Raw genomic sequence first — 21,177 nt, 5'->3', positions numbered from 1 at the left:
AGGGCCCTTGTTATGTCTGCATTCATGGATCCTGAGAGACAGCTGACTGTAACCCTGTCCTTGTCCAGCCTGTATAGTATTGAATCTGTAGGTTTAACAGTAGCATCACCAGTTACTAGGGCATTTCTAGAAACTGATTTATGTGTGCTAGACATGAAAGTGGCATGTAGTTGGTGACATGTTGGTATGGAAGTGCATAGAGTAAGCATATTAGGATGCTTTCACTCAGAAGCATAGCTAAGGAGGGAAGAAAGGAGCAGCTGTCACAGGTGCAAGGTGTTAGAGGCTGTGATTGCAGTATTGTTTTTCATTTCTGTTCCAGAATTTCTGAATGCTGGTATGGAAGTGAATTCCTGTACTACCTTTACAGTCAGGAGTGCAAGGCTTGCTTCAGCACTTTGTATGTGGATTTGAATTTTTGGTCTTTCCTTTAAGATGAAGGATAGACATTGGAACTTGGAGCTCCTCTTTAGAGGAGAAGTGAAACATGCCAGTTTGAAGAACCAACTTTTTTTCCTTTTGCTCCTCAGTTTAGGTGAGAGGTGCCACATCAGTGAGAGTACTGTTACCTAATCTAAAGAGTTTCTAAGAATTTATTGAAGCCTATGGCTACAGGAATATGATTGAAAGCATCTTTTATGTCTACAGTTGTCAAGTAAGTCATGAGGAATGAGAGGTAATAGTTTCTATAAGATCAGCAGTTTGAATTTTTGGATCTTTCACATATGTATTTAAAAATTAAAGATTTAGAACTGATCTCCAGGAAGACTTTTTCTTGTGTACCAGAAACATTCATTAATAGAAGCGTCTGCCCCTTTGACTTAAATACACTGGTTCTAGTACTCCCTGGATGATGAGGAAAACATTCCTTTTGGTTGGGGGAATGGGACGGTATTCCACTGAATGGAGGTTTTTGTATCCAGTACCATCCGTAAACTTCCTGCAACCACTTTTAACATGTAGGACTCAGAAACAATCTTATGCCAAAGGGAAATTTTGAAGACCAGTTTTTAGTACAGATTTGCAGAGATATTGATCAGGACAATGGTAAGGAATGCCATTATAATTATTCTGTACTATTGATCTGTCCCTTTTTCTGAAAGAACCCCTATTTTTTTTGTTACCTTCTGTCCATTTTTATTTTGTGTTTTGTTTGCCAGAAAAGGGCCAAACACTACCTCCTTATCTAAAGCTGAATCCAAGATTTCAGACTTTATCTGATCAGCAAACTTTTGGTTACATACCTAAGCATTTCTTCTCAACAGTAGCAGTCACCTTAAAAACAGTGGGACGAATTCATTAGCAGTTACACTAAGTCATGCTGTTGTATTGGCAGTGCAGTGCTGCACACCCTGCACACGATAAGTACTGTTTGGTATTCATTAAATTGCTTAGACCCTCGAAACAAAGGGAAACAGCAGAATATGCTAATGAAAGCATAAAGAGCCAAATGACATGCTAATTAACCAATCCAACATGGCAGAGCTATTCAGGAGTTATAAAGCAATGGTCTACACTCAGTGCTCATTTTTGCCTTGAACTACAAAACACTTTGGAATACAGGCTTGATTAGTATCAGAAAAACAAAACGTTAGGGGTTGCTGCTGCTGTCGTCATGCTGTATGTGCAGCAGGCTTTAAATCAGGGTGCTGCTGCTGCTGCTGCCAGATCTCAGGCAAGAAGGGTATTTAGATTCATTTGATTTATCATGGAATGCATGACACAGAAATTGCAGAGTGATGCAGGATGGACAAGGGAACACTAGAGGAACTATGCAACCTTTGCCAACCCTCCCTTAGGCTCCAGGGGAAATTGTGGAGAACCCATCCCAGTGGAAACAAAGGTATGCGTATCATTACATATGCTAGCTAATGGTACTGTCCAGAGACCCCCAAGGGATATATTAAGGGGTCTCACAGCCATCAGCCTCAAGAGTATTACATCAGTTTTTTAATGCAATGCTAGAACACGCACGGGATCACATCTGTCTCTCACACCTCCCACAGGAGAGAGCAAGAACCATATAAGAATTTTATGCAATAGCACACTTGACTGAAGTGTTGGGGGGCACAGATTGCATGCACACATAGAAATAAAATCCCTACCCAGTGAACAGGGATGGAGGTACATGAACAGAAAAGGATACCACTGTATAAACTGTCAGGTTGTCTGTAATGCCCAAGAGATCATCTCCAATGTCTGTGCAAGTAACCTAGGCTGTTTTCATAACTCACACATATGGCATACTTGCAAACTGCACATAAGGTTTGCTAGGGGCGACTTTCTACAAGTGTATCTAGTGGAGGATGCAGGTTATGCACTGGAGCCCTGGTTCATGACACCCAGGAGAAACCGACACAACCCCACCAAGCAAGGATATAACAAGGCCCATGCTTAAACTAGGACTATCATAGAATGTGTATTTGGTTTGCTCAAATCAAGGTTCCATTGTCTGGACACAGCAGAAGGTACCCTGCAGTATGACCCAGGCACATCTATACAAATACTCACAGTCTGTACCACATTACACATATAATTCTCAGGAAACAGCTTCAACAAGGACAGCAAGGGGCAGGACCACCGGTTCAGCCAATAGCAGCAGATACAGATGAGGAGTCTGAGGGAGAGCCACCAGATACAGATGGTGCTGGCAGGCAGAGGCATGCACAGTATGCTCTGGCTATGGCTAAGAGGCAAAGATAGGCACACACACGCACCACCTACGTCAAAGCCTAAGATCCCATGCACATACAGATATGAAAACTGTTGCCTTTCAAGCTCCACAACTTTTACTCAAACATGTAATGGCTATATTCTGATATCATCAGACAGGGACAACCCCTAAGGATACAATTTGTGCTTGCTTTAATGACAAAGTAAGAGTGGAACCTGTAAGGAAGAAAAATGTAATATAATGAAGTTCTCTCATATGAAAATGTGTATATGTCCCTAAGCAGAGCAGTTGTCTGAGGTGTGAACTTCATAGGTTCATAGGAGACTACTTGGCTAACAGCCTAAGAGCCCTTATAATCCTAGCCAATATAACCCAGTTTTACCCAATATATGGTCACTTGGGACAAGAGGATGGCATGGATTTGTGCCTATTCCTTGAGTATCTTACAGATTGCCATTTTCTGTAAGAGACATAGATGTTACCTCAGGTGTGAATTTGCAGTTCCCCATCCATTGATACAAACTGCATTTGAATACGGCCAGTGAAAGTATCTCCTTAATGTAAATGGAAGCCTGTTCCAAGTAGGTGCCATCTGTTAGACGCATATCTGTCTCTCTAGCATGTTTTGATTGAGTCACTGACTAATTTTAGATCCCTAGATTAGGTGACCCTCATTCTGTTTGACTTGCAAATGTGTAGTAGCTCTATCAGGGCTGGATTTTCAAGGCTTTTCTGGAAAAGCTAACCCAGACTCTGACACAACTTGCTGTGAAGGAAAGGTTAGTTTGTTTTTGCTTTCTTGTATTTTGTATTGTTTTATTGATTGCTTCTGTTTTTTATATCGTGATTTATTTTCTTTACACTGTGTTTTACTTGTATTCGGCTTTTAATTGCATATTTAATTAGGGAAGACACCACAGCTGTGCATACCTCCCAACCGTTCCGAATTTCTCGGTTATTACCAAGTTTTGGGGTTCAAATGAAGGGGTGCCACGATTCCCGAGTGGCACCTTTCATTTCCGATTATTTTTCCCTTTTTTAAATTTTCGCGCTGTCGGAGCTGACGTCATCGCGTGCGCAATGACGTCAGCTCCGTCAGGCTACCAGCCAGTCGGAATTGAGCTCAAGGAGCTCACATCATCATTTCCGGCTGGCTGATTTGAATTGCAAGCTGGCGGGAATGGGGATATTTAGAACAGCAGTTCGCCGAGCGGGCAGAGTTTGCGAGCAGGGATTAAGCCGGGAACTACTCGGGCAATGTTTTTAATGGCAGCAATGACGGAGGACTGGACTGGAGCAACGGGAACTACTCCGTGAGTCAGTGTACACTTTAGGTTCAACTTCAAGCCAAGGTAAGGTTGTGATTTGTAACCGTGTGTGAAGTGGATGTCTGTGCGACATGCGTTTTACTGTGGACAGCATTTCCTTATTGCCCGCAAACTTCTAAGGCAAGTTTTTTTTTGTCTTTTTTGATAATATGATAAAAACACTTTTTTCCCCTTGCCTTTTCATCTTATTTCTGTAATTCTCATGTCTTTATCACTACATTGCTAGTCAGAAGTAGTGTTAAATTTGATTGTTCTGAATCAGTATTTTTTTGTTTGGTCCTTGTATGTAGAGAATGTTACTACTGGAGGTGAAGCCTGGAATTTTGCAGTTATATACCAGGATGTTAGGCTTCTCTCCCTCTCTGAATAAAATAATAAACACACCCAAAACATGCATTCTTATATACAAGTCATCTGGTCATTTTTATTTACCCTGTGATTATTTTTCAGTCACTTGCTTGAAGTCTCATATTAAGAAAGTAGGGTTAATTTTTCAAAAGTATCCGTGCTATGGAATATCTTGGTGGCCACAAATAAAGGATGTTTTTCGTGAACTTTTTCACTGTAATCCTTTTTTCACTCATTTTTCAGGTTAACATTCCATATTTTATTAAATATGTATATGTATATTTGTTTTGTGCTTCACTTTGATGCAGTTGTGTTGAGTGTACACTTTTCTGCAGGTGTGTTCTTTGTATTGGAACTACCTAATTGTCTCTTTGTTCTCACTGGGGGAACAATTGAGGATTTTATATATAAGGGGTGTTCCACTATATAGATTTGTTTTTTACATTGATAAAAGTCTTTTGGTCCAAAACCAGTCTGCCTTGTGTTCTAATAAAGGTTAGATTCCTCCTTTTGTGCTGGCCGTTTTGTATTTTTGCTATGGATAATCTTGGCCTTTGCACTTGCCGACCATGTGTGGCTTTTCTTGGACTGTAGTTCTTTTTCACAGTAAGTCACAAAACTGTAGGTGGATACAAAGGTATATAAACAGAAATTGCAGACAAATTAATGGATGAGTTGACCAAGTAAACAGTATATAATGCAGTATAATATGGCATTTCCTGAGTTGCTGAAGTAGAAGCTAGATCCTTTGCTTTCTTTTCAAGTCAGTAAGAAAATATGGTCCATATATAGAGGTTTGGTTTATTGGTAGCATGCTTTTGGCTTACTTAAAAACATTTAACAACAATGAAAGAAGAAGATAGCTGTATGGTATCAACCTGAAGTCCTTCATTCCCTTAGGTTGAGTGACTCATGGTATGGATCCATAACTTTGCTTTATTGTTATGCTAACATCTTGTTGATAGATGCAGGGTCAACTGAGCCATTCACATCTGTGTTAGAAGTGTGAACCATGGCTGTCTTGGAGAGTGAGGAGCTTTTAGACTTACATTTGCTATTTCTATTTCCACTTTCAGAAGCCTTCTTGGTATTAGGTTTGGAGGAAATGCTTACAGCAGGTCTTTACTTCATATAGTGGAAAGGCATTGGCTACCACTGCTTTGATACGAGTGAATCTGGATCAGTACAGGGGAAGTAGAGGGTTTAAATGACAGAGACGATCAGGCCCACCTGTTTTTCTATTATATTTCTAGTGTCCCACCAGGACACAAGTGCTCTTCAGCAATTGCATTCTGCTTGCTGAGCACACTCAAGCAAATCTGCAGTCTGCGGCTACCACTCCACCCATACAGTATAAGAAGGATATAGTTATCCAGTTGACAGGTAAGTTAGCACTGGAAAAATAATTAGGACCAAGAAATGATGCCAGTCCCCAAAAATCACATTCTAAAGCTGGTATCCTAAATCTGTAACTCACTGACCAAACAGGGAGTTCTTAAGATACAGGGTGTTTCTGAATATTTGATTAAGGCTTTGTATATTATATTATAGAACCTTGCTACAACTTTAAATTTCAAGTAACCTCGCAATGTGTTCAGTGCCTGATTCCTTTCACTCTCTCCACTGTTGGCCTATAGCTTATACAGATGATAAGAAGAGAAATCAATTGCAACACTTGCAAGTTTGACAATTACTATTCATATCTGACCTTTACGTTATTAGACTACTATCCTAGCAAGGGCAATGTAGTCACTTGCATTTTTCTCAAAGCTTCTGTAAATGCAAATTATAATTTCCTTCATAGGTTCATTCATAGGTGTTTACTAGGCTAATGACCACAAGGGCCTTTTTAAGCCTAGCCATGCATCCCAAATCTCTGACAAGTTCTGATACCCTTGATAAGTCTAAGCAGGGTTTTGGAGATGAACCATTTACAGGTGACCTGTGTCCATTCGAGACATAGGTGCCAAACAAGGAATGAATTTCTGGTTTCCCATGCAATTGTTCAAGTTGCACTTGAATTGCATTAGGTAGGATGTTTCTGTGTGTGCAAGGGGCCTTTGATTTGAATTTTGAAAACAGCCCAAAGGTAATATTTATCCACCACTGGCCAGATGCATTTTTTTTGGATGTGGCATGAGTTTCAATGCTGTTTCCATGAATATACATTCCAACGGCAGATAATGTTTTAATGCTTAGTCTGTTTTCATTGTGATTTGTTGTGACACAGTATTGCTTTGTTTAGCAGATGTCTAATGTCTTAGTGTTTGCATTATGCTATAAAATGTAAAAATAATATCAAAATCATTGTAGAAGTAAAGCAATATGCACATTAGTGTTTATGGTAAATGGGACAAAATATCCAGGTAATGGGACATTGGAATGGCTGCAGGTGGACTCTGGTGCCATATTTTGGTTGTCTGTTCAGTTTTGTTTGAAAGTTGGTATCCCACAATCTCATCTGAGTGGGTGGGGTTACGTAATTATGTATGTAAATTTTATGTTAATCAGCGTACAGATTTGTACCTATTTTTCATGGCCCTTGTCCAGATTTTTGAGGTTTCCAGGTTGAGAGGTATGCAGCTGTGTCTCTTGTGAGTCACACAGAAATTAAGTTTTTCACCACCCTCCCATCCTAGTAGTGTTCTGATTTCAAAATTAACTGTATTTCTAGTTGCCTGCACCTTATGTTAATTGGACCACATATATCCTTTCCTCTCCTATTTGCTGTTGTAAGTACAGCATTATCAAATCATTCCCATTTTACTATTTAAATCTATTAGCCATCCCACTGTATTCCATAGAACCAGAATACAAAGTACCCAGCCCCTTCCAATCTATCTTGCTCTTTTAAAGTTAGTGGCTCTCCACTTAGACAGTTAAAGCTTAAGTAACTCCCTCTTTCATATCTAACTGCTTAGTGCACACTGCAGCTCTTATTATATTAATCCATTTTTTCCATCTTACCTTTAAAATTTGCAACATCTACTCCAAGACCCCCAGTTACTGAAGAGCCCACATTCTGCCTCTCAGTAGTCATCTTGGGATTAGTGTTTCTGTTTTGCTTCTGGTGAGAGAAGGTTCAAAGGGGCATTTCCTAGAGACTGCTGATCACTGGAAAGCCTACTGATTGCTTCATAAATGCCAGCTTGGAATTTGTGCTTATATTTTGCTCCTGGTGAGAGAAGGAGCAGGTGCATTGATTCCTGATTGTTTCTGGTTGGGCAGTGAGTGTCTATGTTTGACCTTCCTGATTGGTCTGGTTGCTATTCAAGGCATCTACCAGGAAAAGGCCACACCAAGCCTATAGACCCTTGTATCATCTGAGACAAGACTATGGATCACCAAACAGGCTGTGACCTGCTTGCTATCCTGGCATTGGTGTTACTGTTTTGCTTCTGGTGAGAGAAGAAGCAAAGGAGCACTGTATCCCAGCAGCATGAAGTTGTGATGAGACCAGCACTAGTAGTAGCCAGGCAGTAGCCATTCAGACGACTCCACTCTTTTCATCATTCTTGACAAGCTAATTCTTTCTTTTCAGTAAGTAGTGCTTGATTTGCTTCTAACTTCAGAATATCTGCCTAAATACCTCATCCATAAATCATCACGGTCTACCTGTTAATTTACTCTCAACTATTTGACAGTGCCCTGTATAGATGGAGACACTTTAAGTTGACATTTGTCCTGTAAAAGCACCATTGAAACTTCCCCAATACACAGTTGCACACAGGACAACTAACCTGCAGTGACATGCACTGCTCTCAAAGTTGCACATCAGATACTCCTGACATTAATTTATATTCTCACTCCAACTGTCTAATCAATAAAAAGGGCCTGTTGCTATGGATATGAACTTTCCCATTATCTCCATTACCAGCTTGGTGAATATGGTCATCATGAGACAAAGCAGAGATTATCTCATCTTTACTGAAAACCAATTAATTCTCAAATAAACTGATATGGCATGTAAGAGATGTATTTACACAATGTCACTGGAGGCAAAGCTCTCACATAAACTTACTCTTAATGTCAATAAGGCTGTCAGTAGTATGCACATTGCAGCCATCACACACATACAGGCTTTTGAGGGGAAATCTATGCCTGGCATACAGGGCATTGTCAGACCCCACTCTGATGGATCTCCTGCATGTCCACAAAACAAACAGCACCAGAATTAGCCATTCTAAAGACTTAACCCTTGCCTGTGATATAAATAGGAACTACTAGAGAGACAGGTATATATCCCAAAGGTTACCCTGTTTCTGAACAGGCTCTCCATCCATGTGAAGCAGAGTTCCTCCCTAACCCAATTCAAGTGTAACTTGGCCAATTGATGGGGAACTGGAAATTCATCCCTGGTTTGGCACCTATGTCTGTAATGGACACAAGCAACCTGTAAATGGTTCGCTTCCTAGACCCCTACATGTAAATGTTTCATCCCCCCAAGCACCTGCTTAAACTCATCAAGGGTACCAGAACTTGTCTGCGATTTAGGATGCATGGCTAGGCTTAAAAAGGCCCTTGTGATTGTTATCCTAGTAAACATCTAAGAACATATTTGTGAGTACCTTGTAAGTCAGGCATATGTAACGCCTTAATAGTCAGGGCTTTTAGTCTATCCACATAGGGCATGTTGTTTACACCCTGTATTTTCTTTGTGAAGAGCCTCTGAGGTCCCTCCAACTGAGGTAAGTGCCTAGTCAAGCACATGTCAAATGGCACATTGTACTCGATATTTGGTTCAATGAGGGCTGAGTACAGCAGGACTTTAATTTTGTTGGATCTGGATACCATACCTTTGTTTTTAAGTTGGGCCACTGTGTACACATAGCAGTCAAAGTTCAGGCTATTATCTCTCTGTCCACCTAGACTTCCCCCCTCTAAGTCTACTCTTAGGGCTGTGCTGTTGGTGTTGTCATTTGCAGGGGTATTAGATTTCCCAAAGGATATGATAATGAATTTTTCACATTTAGTTTTAGGCCATAGTTCTGGCACTAATCATTTGTCTGATCTAGACATTCTTGAAGGATATCTACATCATTTTGGATTTAAAGATTGCCCCAAGAGGCTTTGACATTAGCCTTGACTTCAGAGAAGTATATTCTGAACAGGAGTAGTCCCAGCACTGAGCCCTGTGGCACACCACTAGTAACTGGCCTCTTGCTGGATCTGGATTTACCCAGTTTATCCATGTGACCTGTCAGTGAATCAGTTGACATTCCATCTGGTGATGTGGGAATTTTTGCCCAGTTTTCTGAGTTTATTTATAATATCTGAGTGAGGAATTGTGTCAAATGCCTTGGCCAGCCTGAGGAAGGCGGTATGTAATGCTTTACTCTCATCCATTGCCTTAGTGACTTTGTCAAAGGAATGCGACAGATTCAGTACCTGCCCTTGACAAAACTAAACTGGGCCTGGTTCAGTGTTCAGAGGTTTCCTATGTCATTTTTGTATCAGGTCCATGATTATTCTTTACATGGCTAGTCAAAGTTATGAGTCCATAATTTCCCGGGTCAGTAGATGGTCCTCCTTTAGGTCAAAAGAGGATTGTTAGTATCATCACACTCTATGGGACAAAGCCAGTCCAGAGGCTGTGTTTAAATAGAGATCCTATGGGTCTGTAAAGTTGTGACTTAAGCTGTTTAAGAGGCAACATAGTATATCATCAGGCCCCATTGAAGCCATGTTTTTTTAGCTTTAGAGAGTGCAGTGGCAACCTGCTACTTAGCGATAATTGACAGCAAAGTGAGGGAAGGTGTTTCTTGGGGGAGAACCACGGGTGAAATTTAAGTTGAATTTTTCAGCCAACAGATTTGCAATATCTTCTGACTAAGTATAGGTGATGCCATCTGCAATTAATTCCGCACATTGTTGGGTGTTGCCTTTAAGATTGTGGACATACCTGAAAAATGTCTTATGGCAATTCATAGCTTTGGAGGCTATTTTTACCAAACAATCTGTTGTCAGAGACATGGCTAGTTCCCTGATTCACTTGTTTAGAATAATGAGGGAATTTATGCTCTGTTGTGCACATTCCCTCTTACTTCTTGACAGAATTTGCTTTTTTTTTTTGTACAACCTATTAATACCAGGGGTCTACCAGGGTAGCTTGTTTTTGCGGTCTGACCTGGATTTATTTCATACTGGAACTGTTGTTTCTAGGCAGTTGTTGATATGGTCATATAGGGCTTTTGTGTACACCTCTGCATAGATTTCTGTGTTTTCTGGATTTGGTAGAGCTCAGAAAATAGCTATGTCATCCGAGTAAATCACCTTAGAGAAGTTCTTAAAGTTTTTTGGGGTTAGGTGGGGGGGTCTAGTTTTATATTTATTTCAAGGGAGACCACTTTGTAATCTGATCTTACCAGTGAGGACATCACACTTGTGAGTACCTGATCTAGGGTATTTGTTCCCCTACTGGGAGTGCAGACTAGCTATTCCAAGGTATTTGAAATTTACAAAGTCAAGAAACCTTTGGGCCTGTATGTTAATGGTTGTGTATGCCTCCCATTTAATGGGAGGAGTAGTTAAAATCACCTGTGAGTATGGTATTGTGCTGGATGGTGAGTGATTCTAGTAACTTCATGCATGATGTACAGATTTTCTGGTTCATAGTAGGGGACCTATAACTAGCAAGAATATGGTAATGGATTTTCCCTGTGGTTAGTTGGACAAGGACTAGCTTAAGTACTTCATACTGTTTGACCAGCTTTGAAGTTTGCTTATCCTTTAAGTAGATAGATACACCTCCACCTTCTACTTTTTCTTGTTCAATAGATGGTCAGAGCATATGAAAGGCATTATAGCCATCAACTGCTGGAGTGCTTTCCATGGCTTTGAGCCATGTTTCAGTAACTGCACAGACATCAGGAATTTCCAGGGTGAGGAGAGCTTCCATGGAGTGCAGTTTTTTGTTGAGGCTCCTAGCACTAAGCAGTAACACCTTTAGCTTGTCCTGAGATGCCTTTGTTATGCTGGAAGGTTTGTCTGTTAGGCAATGCCTAAAAAAGGCACTATATGTTCTGGCCAATATCTGAAAGCCTAGAGATGACAGCTGAAGGGCATCCCTGACAAAGCAGTGTGGTTGACAGACCATGCTGCTTTGCTAGGGATGGCAAAGCAGTGTAGCAAAACTGCAACATCTGTCAACCATGGCCTCCCGGGCTGACAAGTATTGGAGCCCTTTGAAATGACACCAGCAACTAATCTAATTGTTAAAGTCAATCATTTTCTGCCAGTATTGTGGCGTCAACCTTGGAGATGGTAGACTGCTACTCATTGCTAGGCTCATACCTGCCTATGATACACATTCTGAGAGTAAGACACTGAAGAAGGATATGTTGTATCTGAAAACATTGTCGTTCTATTAAATTACATTGATGGGGTGGAGCTTTACTTGTCTTTTTGCTTGAAGCTGTTTGGTCTGTATTCTCCACTTTACCACTGGTTCACCTTTTTCCTGTGATGTCCTGGCCCCTGACAGGCAACTAACTGTAGCTTTCTCCTTATCCAGCCTGGTAAGAGGCTGGATAAGTGTCTCATAATGGAGTCTCCTATTGCCAGAATATTGGGTTGTGGAGAGCTTCACCTTATGGGCTTTGTAATTGAGACACAGTGAGATGTGGCTTTTGTGTTTCGATGGGAATTGTCCTGTTTGTGTGCATGCAGAGTTTCTAAGGACATGTGAGCACCTTCACATATGTGGATCTATGTGTGCAGTCCTTTGTGGGTGCAGTGAGTGTTGTGTATCACTGACAACCTAATAGTTGGTTTTGTGTCTGATTGTGAGAGTCTAGTCTCCAGTGTCAGTGTGTAATCTTTCTCACATACTGCATTTGTCTGTTCAAGAATTAAGTGGTTGTCAGTGTACGTAAGGCAATTGTTACATTACCTCAGGATGTTCATGTCCACCAAGCCAGATGCAGAGATAGCAGGAAAGTGCCCATTCATGGTTGCAGGTCCTAATGTGTACTTGCAAGGGATAGGAGTGCAGTGTGTTTGCAACCAGACAAGGGAAGAGCACTTACTTGGTGCAATCTGCAGCTAACCTAACCAACGATGCTGCCAAGCACCCACACCAGATGCTCTCTGAGCAGCAATGGTCCTGGGTGCTGTAGTAAATAAATGTGTAAATGCTGCACACCATTCAAAGTAATTGCCCCATGAGTTAAGTGGGACTGAAATAAAGTTCTGAGGTAGTTTTTATAGGGAAATTTCAACTTCTGCTGATTGCATGTATATAAGGCACCAATAACTGTCGCTGCACGAAGAGCAGCTTCACACAAATGCAAGGCTTATATAAGATCAGAAAAAGCAAGTTTTACACTAAATATGGCCTAAGGAATCAGGTAAGCACACAATTAATTTTCCACTATCAATTCTCAGCTCAGATAGGTGAAATCAGCCCTCTCCTGCCACAAGAGTTCAGACGTTGACCCTGTTAATGTAAAATGACAGGTTTGGAGTCTAAGGGTTAAGAAATTACAAACACATGCCTAATACTAAGACACAATAGATACAATAAATTTCAGTGCAGAACAGCGGTCCTTACAGCAGTTTGAAGTCCATCTTTAAACTTTAAAGATGTTAAAAAAATAAATAACTAGCACAGTAAACATTCACAGTATAATGAAAATAACCAATGTTTCCAGGTGTTTGCATGTGTACAGGGCACATTGACACAGTGAGCACCTCCATGCAAATGTGCCAAATTTATACCAGCACTAGAAATACAGAAATAGACTACTGAGCCTTGTGGTCAATAAAATGGCTACACTTAGAACCCTTTTGTGAGAATCCCAACTCAGATAGAGCAGGTAAACACCTGCTGCCACTAGATAAGTAATCCCAGTCCTCCTAATGTAAAAGTAGAGTAAAAGAGTGTCTGAAGTGAAATCCTACCACAAACAAACTTAAAGGTGGGTAATAAGTAATTCAAGATAACAGCAGGATACTTTAATCAGCTTATAAAAGTGTGATTAGTCAACAAAGTACTTTGTTTTGTAAAAATGCATCAAGAGCCACTCAGTTGTGTAGAATTTGTAAAGGCAATCAAAACAAGGTAAATTAATTAATAAGCCCTACAGCCAATAAAACAAATATATGCAGGAATCTCTAGTGTTCACTCAACCTATACAGATCAGGCAGTCACCCACTGCCACTAGATGGAAAATCCTCTGGCTTCTTGGTATTTAACAGAAAAGAGCTTGCTAGTGTGTAAAAATGTACAACTTTATCCAACAGCTAGCTAGATAATTAATTCAGAGCAAGTAAATCAGTAGAACAAACAATGAGAGGCAAAATGCATTTTTTTTTCAAAATAAGCACAATGAAAGGCAAGTAAATAATTCAATATATAAGCAGCAGTGTAGAAACAGAGGCACTTATAAAGCTCAATTTAGAATAAGGATGGGCAGCTTAAAAATCACAAAGTTTAAAAAGCAGATCAAGGAATGGGAAGGTGGGTGGAAAAAATAACCAGCTGATAGTCAACAACATCGCTTGTGGATTTTGCAGGCCTTGAGGTTTATCAGAAAAGAGAAGACCACATATATTCTTTGTGTATTTATCACTCAAGAAACAAATAAACCAATGGGAAAAAAACATGTGAAATGTGTAGCCTGGTTAACTTAAGTGTCTGTCTGCCACATAGAAAAAAAACAAAAAATACAGACCAAGCAGATTTCTCAAAACAGAGAACAAAATGGAACAGGTAAAACAGAAAACAGCTCTGTCAGTTTAAGCAACTCACAGACAATAAAATACATTTACTTTCCTTACCCAGCAGGGAATCACCAACAGGGCTTTTAATTTTGCTGGCCTTGAGTCTTACTAGAAAAGAAAATGCCACAAATATTCTCTGTGTATTTAAATATCACTCAAGAAACAAATTAGCCAATGGGAAAAAATGTGAAATGTGTAGCCTGTGTAATTTACGTGTCTATCTTCCAATTAGAGCAAAAACACCAGGCCAAGCAGATTTCTCAAAACAGAAAACAAAATGAAACAGGTAAAACAGAAAGCAGTTATATCAGTTTAAGCAACTCACAGACTAAAAATGAGATTTATTTTCTTTACCCAGCCAGGAGTCATAAACAATGCTTTTAGTTTTTTGCAGGTTGTGAGTCTTATCAGAAAAGGCCCAACAATAGGATTGTGTGAGATTTGAACCCAAGACGTTTTGTATTTGAAGCATGAATCACACCCTTAGACCAACAAATCTTTGATGTTAAAAAGTGGCTCATTTCCATACCAGGAGTCAAACCCAAGCTGCCTGGGTGAAAACCAGGAATCCAAACCATTAGATGACATGGGACATCCCACCTGTGTCAGTAACAACTTATATGTCTGATGTTTGCAATATGCAGCTATGTATTCTATCCAATACTGTGCATCAAGCATTTCGTGTGACCACTGTCTAGAAATCATGAAACAGGTTAATCATACCACCATTTGCACAATTATAGCAATATGCAAGACTGAACTACCTACTGCTTTCACTACTTTGCTTACAATACTTACTGAAGTACAATGATCTTCAACAATTATAGAAACAATCATTCACAAATAAGTAGGAACAAGAAATCAAAATCTTTTCTTCTGCAATGCTTTTTGATAAATGCAAGCTTGTGAGTAAGCATTAGCTGTCCACTGTGCACTAAGTCACAGAGACGTGCAAAGGACAAGGCGCAGTCATCATCATTTGCACAGGGTGGTTGTGGGGGGGGGTGGCGGGAGGGCATGGCTGGCACCAAAGATTTGAGTGTGTGTGAGTAAGAAACACATGTATTTATTAAAGTATACAGCAATCAGGCCCAGTAACAAGAGATGTACAGCACTCAATAGTACTGGTTAGATAGAAGGCATGTGGGTGAGATGGTACGGGCAAGTTTTTTTTTTTTTCAATGTGTGTGTGTGTGTGTGTGTGTGTGTGTGTGTGTGTGTGTGTGTGTGTGTGTGTGTGTGTGTGTGTGTGTGTGTGTGTGTGTGTGTGTGTGTACATGAACACAATCAAGCACTGTGCTAGCACTACATCCTGGCATCTTGCACAGGTATGAGTCATACATGGTAGAGTAGTCAGTTCAGTGTTGTCACACCCGACCACAAAATTATGTCTGCCAGGAGTTGCGCTGCTACTTCCACATTCATTTCAGCAAACGTTCATATCAGTGAAAAATTTACATAGGGAAATGAAGCAGTTAGCCAGCAGCACAAATTTGCCCTTTTCCCCACTGTAGTGCAATCTCAGAGTTGGTATATGTAGTTGGGGGGTCAATCCCCCCCACATTGGGGTTGTGAGGTGCAAAGCCCCCCACTTTGGTGGGTTTTACATACGGCGGTATCTGTTCCGGTGTTGTTCTAGCCAAGTGCTTAGTTCCCTTTTTAAATTTTTGTTCGATGAGAACGTTCACTGAAATGAACATTCAATGGTTAGGGTTTGATAAAGAAAGGTTTGCTGAATTGAACCTTCGATGAATGGACCCCAGAGTTTGTACTCTTTATTTAATATTGTGTGTGCACATGGTTATCCTAACTGTTGCCAGTACATAAATCATCCAGACATTTACTGGCAAATGAGAAAGGACAACTTTCATAACTTGCTTCTTTTGCACTTTCAATGTAACTTAATACGTCATATTTTGAGTACATCTAAACACCTTTTCTCCTTGCTAATATGGGTCTTTGTCTTTGGCAAATATGGGAATTAATTTGAAATGATTGTTCTTAATACCCTGGTTTGATGGTTAAAATACACACAGGTTACAGTTGCAAGATAGCAATGTTGAGGAAATGTCAGAAATGTACATTTAAAGTACTTGTTTCAAAATGTTTCCTTTTTTCCCTCTATCCTTTGCACGCAATTTTTACATTGTGCTCCATTGACTGGCAGTTGTTAGCAACAATGAACAGCAGTTCACTTTCAATGGTAAAAAGTGACTAATTTGGAATGCCATTAGTAGCACAACTGAGACTGGCACTGGTGCACTTTCCTCAGCACTCTGAACAGTACTGGGTGAAGAAATTCAAACTGTTGCATAGCTATCTGTCTAGCATAAGGTGCAAATGAAATGAGCTTAGAGAAACTGTACAGGTGATGCGGGATTGGAAACTTGTTTACAGATCATTTTACTGAGGGAGATCATAATAAACATTTAAACTCATTTTGATGTATGAATGTACTGAGGTGGGAAGTAATCTTTGATACTGAGTAAGCCTGAGAGATAGATATATCATTCAAAATGATGGCACAATTAATTGTGAGTATTGTGTGAAAAATGAAAGCATTTCTGCTGTTCCCTGTCCTCCTTTCCATTCCCATGACATTATCTAAAGTCCTTTTATTATGAGACATGAATAATAGTAGTGATGTGGCAAGGAGATGTGACAAGGTTGTATGTGTAAGTGTCATGCACTTGTAGCTCTGCTCAGTGCTAGATATACTCTTTCATTCATTTCATGTTCCTTTAAATTGTTAACCAAAACAATTTTTATATTTTTTTAATATAGCCTTCTGCGTTTGAGTACCACTTGGCAGTGTGCAATCAAGTTTCACAGTTTAAAGAAAAAAGTGAAAAATGTCATTTAAATAATCCTGGCTTTTTTGGTGTATGGCCATCAGCACCCTGGATAGTAGTTACTGCAGAGAATGCACTTGACAGATGTCCAGCTCTTTGGCACAAGATGTAAATAACATGAGTTGACAGAAATAAGAGAGATGATGCCATGTTCGAATCCTGTTTAGGGAACATATTTCAATTATTCCCAATATGTACTTTTTAAAATTATAATCTGAATTTGTGCGCTGCATGGCAGCACACAAGCAAGATTCACTACTGAAGGAAAAATTGAAAACTTTTATTAGATTGTGGGCAGTATCAGAAACAAGCCTGCCATCATTGTGTGGCTGTCAGCACTCAAAATAGTAATGACTGTATAAGATACACCTGTTATCTACCTGTGTCTGTGGCACAAGCTGTAAATACATTGATTTTGGAGGAAAAACAGATTTGCCATGGGGTTAAAATCATTAGTTAAAAAGATAGTTTTGATAATGGTGTCAGAAGATGAATTACACACCCTAAGTGTGTTTGATAAATGCTGAATATGGGTTGTATTAGAAAAATCATCTATACTTCTTGCTAATGACAACATTTGCTATGCATGATGTAAAAATAGTTTCTAAAGTGTGAGAACAGGTATTTAAGAACAGGTGAATGTTGCCTCTCCCTCTGAACCAGTCATGAGGTGTAACACAAGTTATGATGATGCAAGCCATTGATGAAAGTAGTATTCATATTTATTTTGTACTTTCATTGCAATTTCATATCATTCCTTACTTTGTTGCTTTTGTATTTGCTTGCTGCTGAGTGGTGTAGAAACACATTTCACTGCCTAGGGAAAAAGTGAAACATTTAATTTGGGCTGCCTTCTGTAACATAAACACACCTGGCAAAGTTACACTTCTGTCAGTTCTCTGGACAGTACTGAGTGAAGAAATTCCACCTATCCCTTACCTATTTCTGTGGCACAAGGTGTAAGTACAGTGAGCTTAGATAAAACATGTAAGTGATTAAGAGTTTAAATCCAGCTAAAAGATCATTTGACAAAGGGTGTCAGAGTCCAGTTTCTCACAACATTTTGGTTAGGAATGTAAAACTGAAGACAAATGAGAATGCTAAACATGTTTCTTGTGAGCAATGTATCAGTAATGCTTGTATAACTAAACTTTTCTATTTTGCATATTGTCATTAATGTTTCACATATAACCTCAAACTAATGCGTATATAGTTTTAAACATGATGTTGATGATATTTAATGTAAAATGCACTTGCTATGTAATGTATGATGGGCACAGTAGTTTTGTTATAATCATGATGGCTCATCACATATCCTAACTATGTGTTTAGGACAGTATGCCTTGTGAAGTATGTATATAACATACCCCAACCTGTATTACTCAAGTCATGCAACTCCATCCATCTGAAATATATTTACAAACAGAAATACTACCTTTTACATTGGAATACATTCCCAGGACTACTTAAAATCATAGACATACAGGGCTCTCTGAAGTATATCTCCATTTGTTCTGAAATTAGTATATCTCTAATTACATTGCTTAAAAGAAAGTTCTCCTGTGACAATGAGAATTAATAAGCTAAGTTTCAGTTTTTGCATTCTTTATCCCATGGGCATGATTCCCAGATGGTCTTCTTCTTTTGGCTTTTCCCGGTTAGGGGTCGCTACTGTGGATCACCTGTCCGTTCATGATTGGCAGTGCAGTTTTACGGTGTCAGGTTGCCAGCCCGGCACCCAACCTGGGCCAATTTAGTGTCCAATCCACCTACAGCATGTCTTTGGGATGTGGGAGGAAACCGGAGCACCCGGAGGAAACTCACGTGACCACAGGGAGGACATGCAGACTCCATTAATCATTTCATTGTTGAGTATTGCAACGTGTCAATAATTTGAGCATCACACATGGCAAATCTCACTGCCATGTTACACACCTTTAGTGCTATTTGATGTAAGTACTGTCAATGTGACTGCCAGGGAATCCATATGCTTGCAATTGCACAAATGCAGTTGGCAAGGCCTTGTGTCCTTGTACTCAATCCGTTACATGTGAGATGTGAATTGGGTGTCAATTCAGACATATATTAAGATCACTGACTTCTGTAGACATGCCTGGTGATGGATAGAATGGTATTACACTAGACCACAATGGCGGGATGTTGAGGAGTCCATGCTTTTTGTGACACTCCTTGTGAAATGCTTCATCCATTCGCTGTTGTGGGAGGATTATACCAGGCCTCAGTTAAGGCTGAGCACTGGAATAGCTAGGCTAAAGCTGTCTCCAGAGCAACTGGCATTCCACACACTAGGGAGCAATGTCATCACTGCTACAATGACCTGAAAAAGCCCAAGAAGGACCTCCTAAGCCAGTGGGAGGACAAATTTAGGACTGCAAACACCCCTCAGTTGTGTAAGTATACTGACCCATAACCTCTCTGTGATGTGGCATTAATTATCTAGCCAGCAACATAGTTATTCATTATGCTTACACATACACACACACACACATATATATATATATATATATATATATATATATATATATATATATATACACACACACACACACATATATATATATATATATATATATATATATATATATATATATATATATATATATATATATATATATATATATATATACACACACACACACACACACACATACACGCACACACACACACACACACACACACACACACACACACACACACACACACACACACACACACACACACACACACACACATGTGCCTATTCCTTTTCTACTGTAAAGCTGGAGAGGAAATATTAGCAAGTCATGAGACATACCAGGACAGAGTAACTCACCTCAGAGAGGCATGGGGTAAGTATACCTTAGGTGCAAATGAGACAGATAAGTAATTATAATCCCTTACTCCCTAGCATCTTGAGTAGGCATACCTTATCCTTGATATCATGCGTTCTTCTATAGTTCTTGCTGCTTGAATGCTTAACTGTGTGTGGGTTCAATACCTAGAAGCACTTATTAGGTTTTACTACAGTTTAGTATTTCTAAAATATTAACAGTAATAATGAATATCAGGAACAATTAAATTATGGTAAGTGCAGTTTTACATGTTAATGCATATATCCTATATGGCATAACGAAATAAAAGCTGCTATTTCTTATATCCAGTAAAATCTGTTTATCTTATGACACATTACTACCTTCCCATCATATCTGGATGTGGCAAAGGTGTACATATTTGTTTGTGTACTGAAGAAACAGTATATTGAAAAATAAAATAATGTGACATGCCCTTGATCTAATTATCTCTAATTTTTGTTTGTTTTTATTTTATAATTTCTTAAGATTCTGCTGTTTGCATTGCTTACTTCTGAAAACAAAATGACCAACAGGACAGAGGTAGGCCTACCACTGTGGCTCAGTCTGCCATACCTTTACAGATGACAGCACAGATACCCAGCACTTTGGATTCACAACCTGTCAATGTTGCCTCCACCCCTGCCCTACCTGCTTCACTTGCATCAGGTAGCTCTACTCTGGTTGCTGGTGCAGTGGTACCCTCCAGGCATAGTACAAGTGGAGGTGGCAATTTTGTCATCTGGCAGGAACTGACGATATAATGGAGTGGAAGATATAACAGAGAGGAGACTCAGTGCCGAAATCAGTAGGGTTTAAAAAGCGTTATATCAGATTACAAAAATGACGCCACATCTAGCACTGAGATAGGAGACTGTGTTGACAGTTCTAAGTGTGAGGACTAGATTCTCACAGTTCTCAAGCTGGACTTGAGTGCACATCCAATGTCCCCTACCTTTTGTATCTATCACCATCCTTGTCTGTCTTGCATGCTCTGTATGTCTGCACCTGTTTCCTAACCTACATTACCAACCTGACCCTGACATTCTGAAGCCCCTTACCCAAAATTCATCTCTCTATAGAAAAATGCAGAAAATGAGCACCTGCCCCACAAAAAGTACTCCTCATACATAGCTCTCCACCTCACCTATGTATCTTCTTTATACACTTTATTTGATATGATTGGCTGTACAACATTATTCTGTTGTTGTCACCCATCGCTGGTGTGATGACTCTCCAAAGTCATGAAATTCTGTGTACATGCCCACATTTATCTTCAGAAGAAGTGGATAGTTATAGTGCTCTCCCACCACCCTCCTGCAAATTCTTGTATTCTTTTCCATGTACTACACTCTGCTTATTCCCATTTTTTCACCACTGTCCTATCAACTTCTATTTCCACA

The 21,177-nt window shown here is 39.7% G+C and overlaps 1 protein-coding gene across 4 annotated transcripts in view; it reads left to right on the top strand.

Annotated features, from left to right (window-relative positions):
• The window catches only part of LOC122809244 (interferon-inducible GTPase 5-like), a 171,132-nt gene that overhangs the window by 18,922 nt on the left and 131,033 nt on the right, over window positions 1-21,177 (top strand). Inside the window, exon 1 of one of the 4 annotated variants that reach the window (XM_044080569.1) lies at window positions 3,380-3,453. The exons of the other annotated variants lie outside the window; for them this stretch is intronic. The gene's annotated coding sequence lies outside the window, so the exon portion shown is untranslated. Of the gene's footprint in view, window positions 1-3,379; window positions 3,454-21,177 lie in introns of those variants that run through there. 4 annotated transcript variants of the gene reach the window in all.

This window comes from Protopterus annectens, chromosome 8.part0 (assembly GCF_019279795.1).
Source record: "Protopterus annectens isolate FY-2018-M chromosome 8.part0, PAN1.0, whole genome shotgun sequence".
NCBI lineage: Eukaryota > Metazoa > Chordata > Ceratodontiformes > Protopteridae > Protopterus > Protopterus annectens.
The sequence above is the reverse complement of the archived record's forward strand: the minus strand, read 5'-3'. Positions and strand labels throughout refer to the sequence as shown.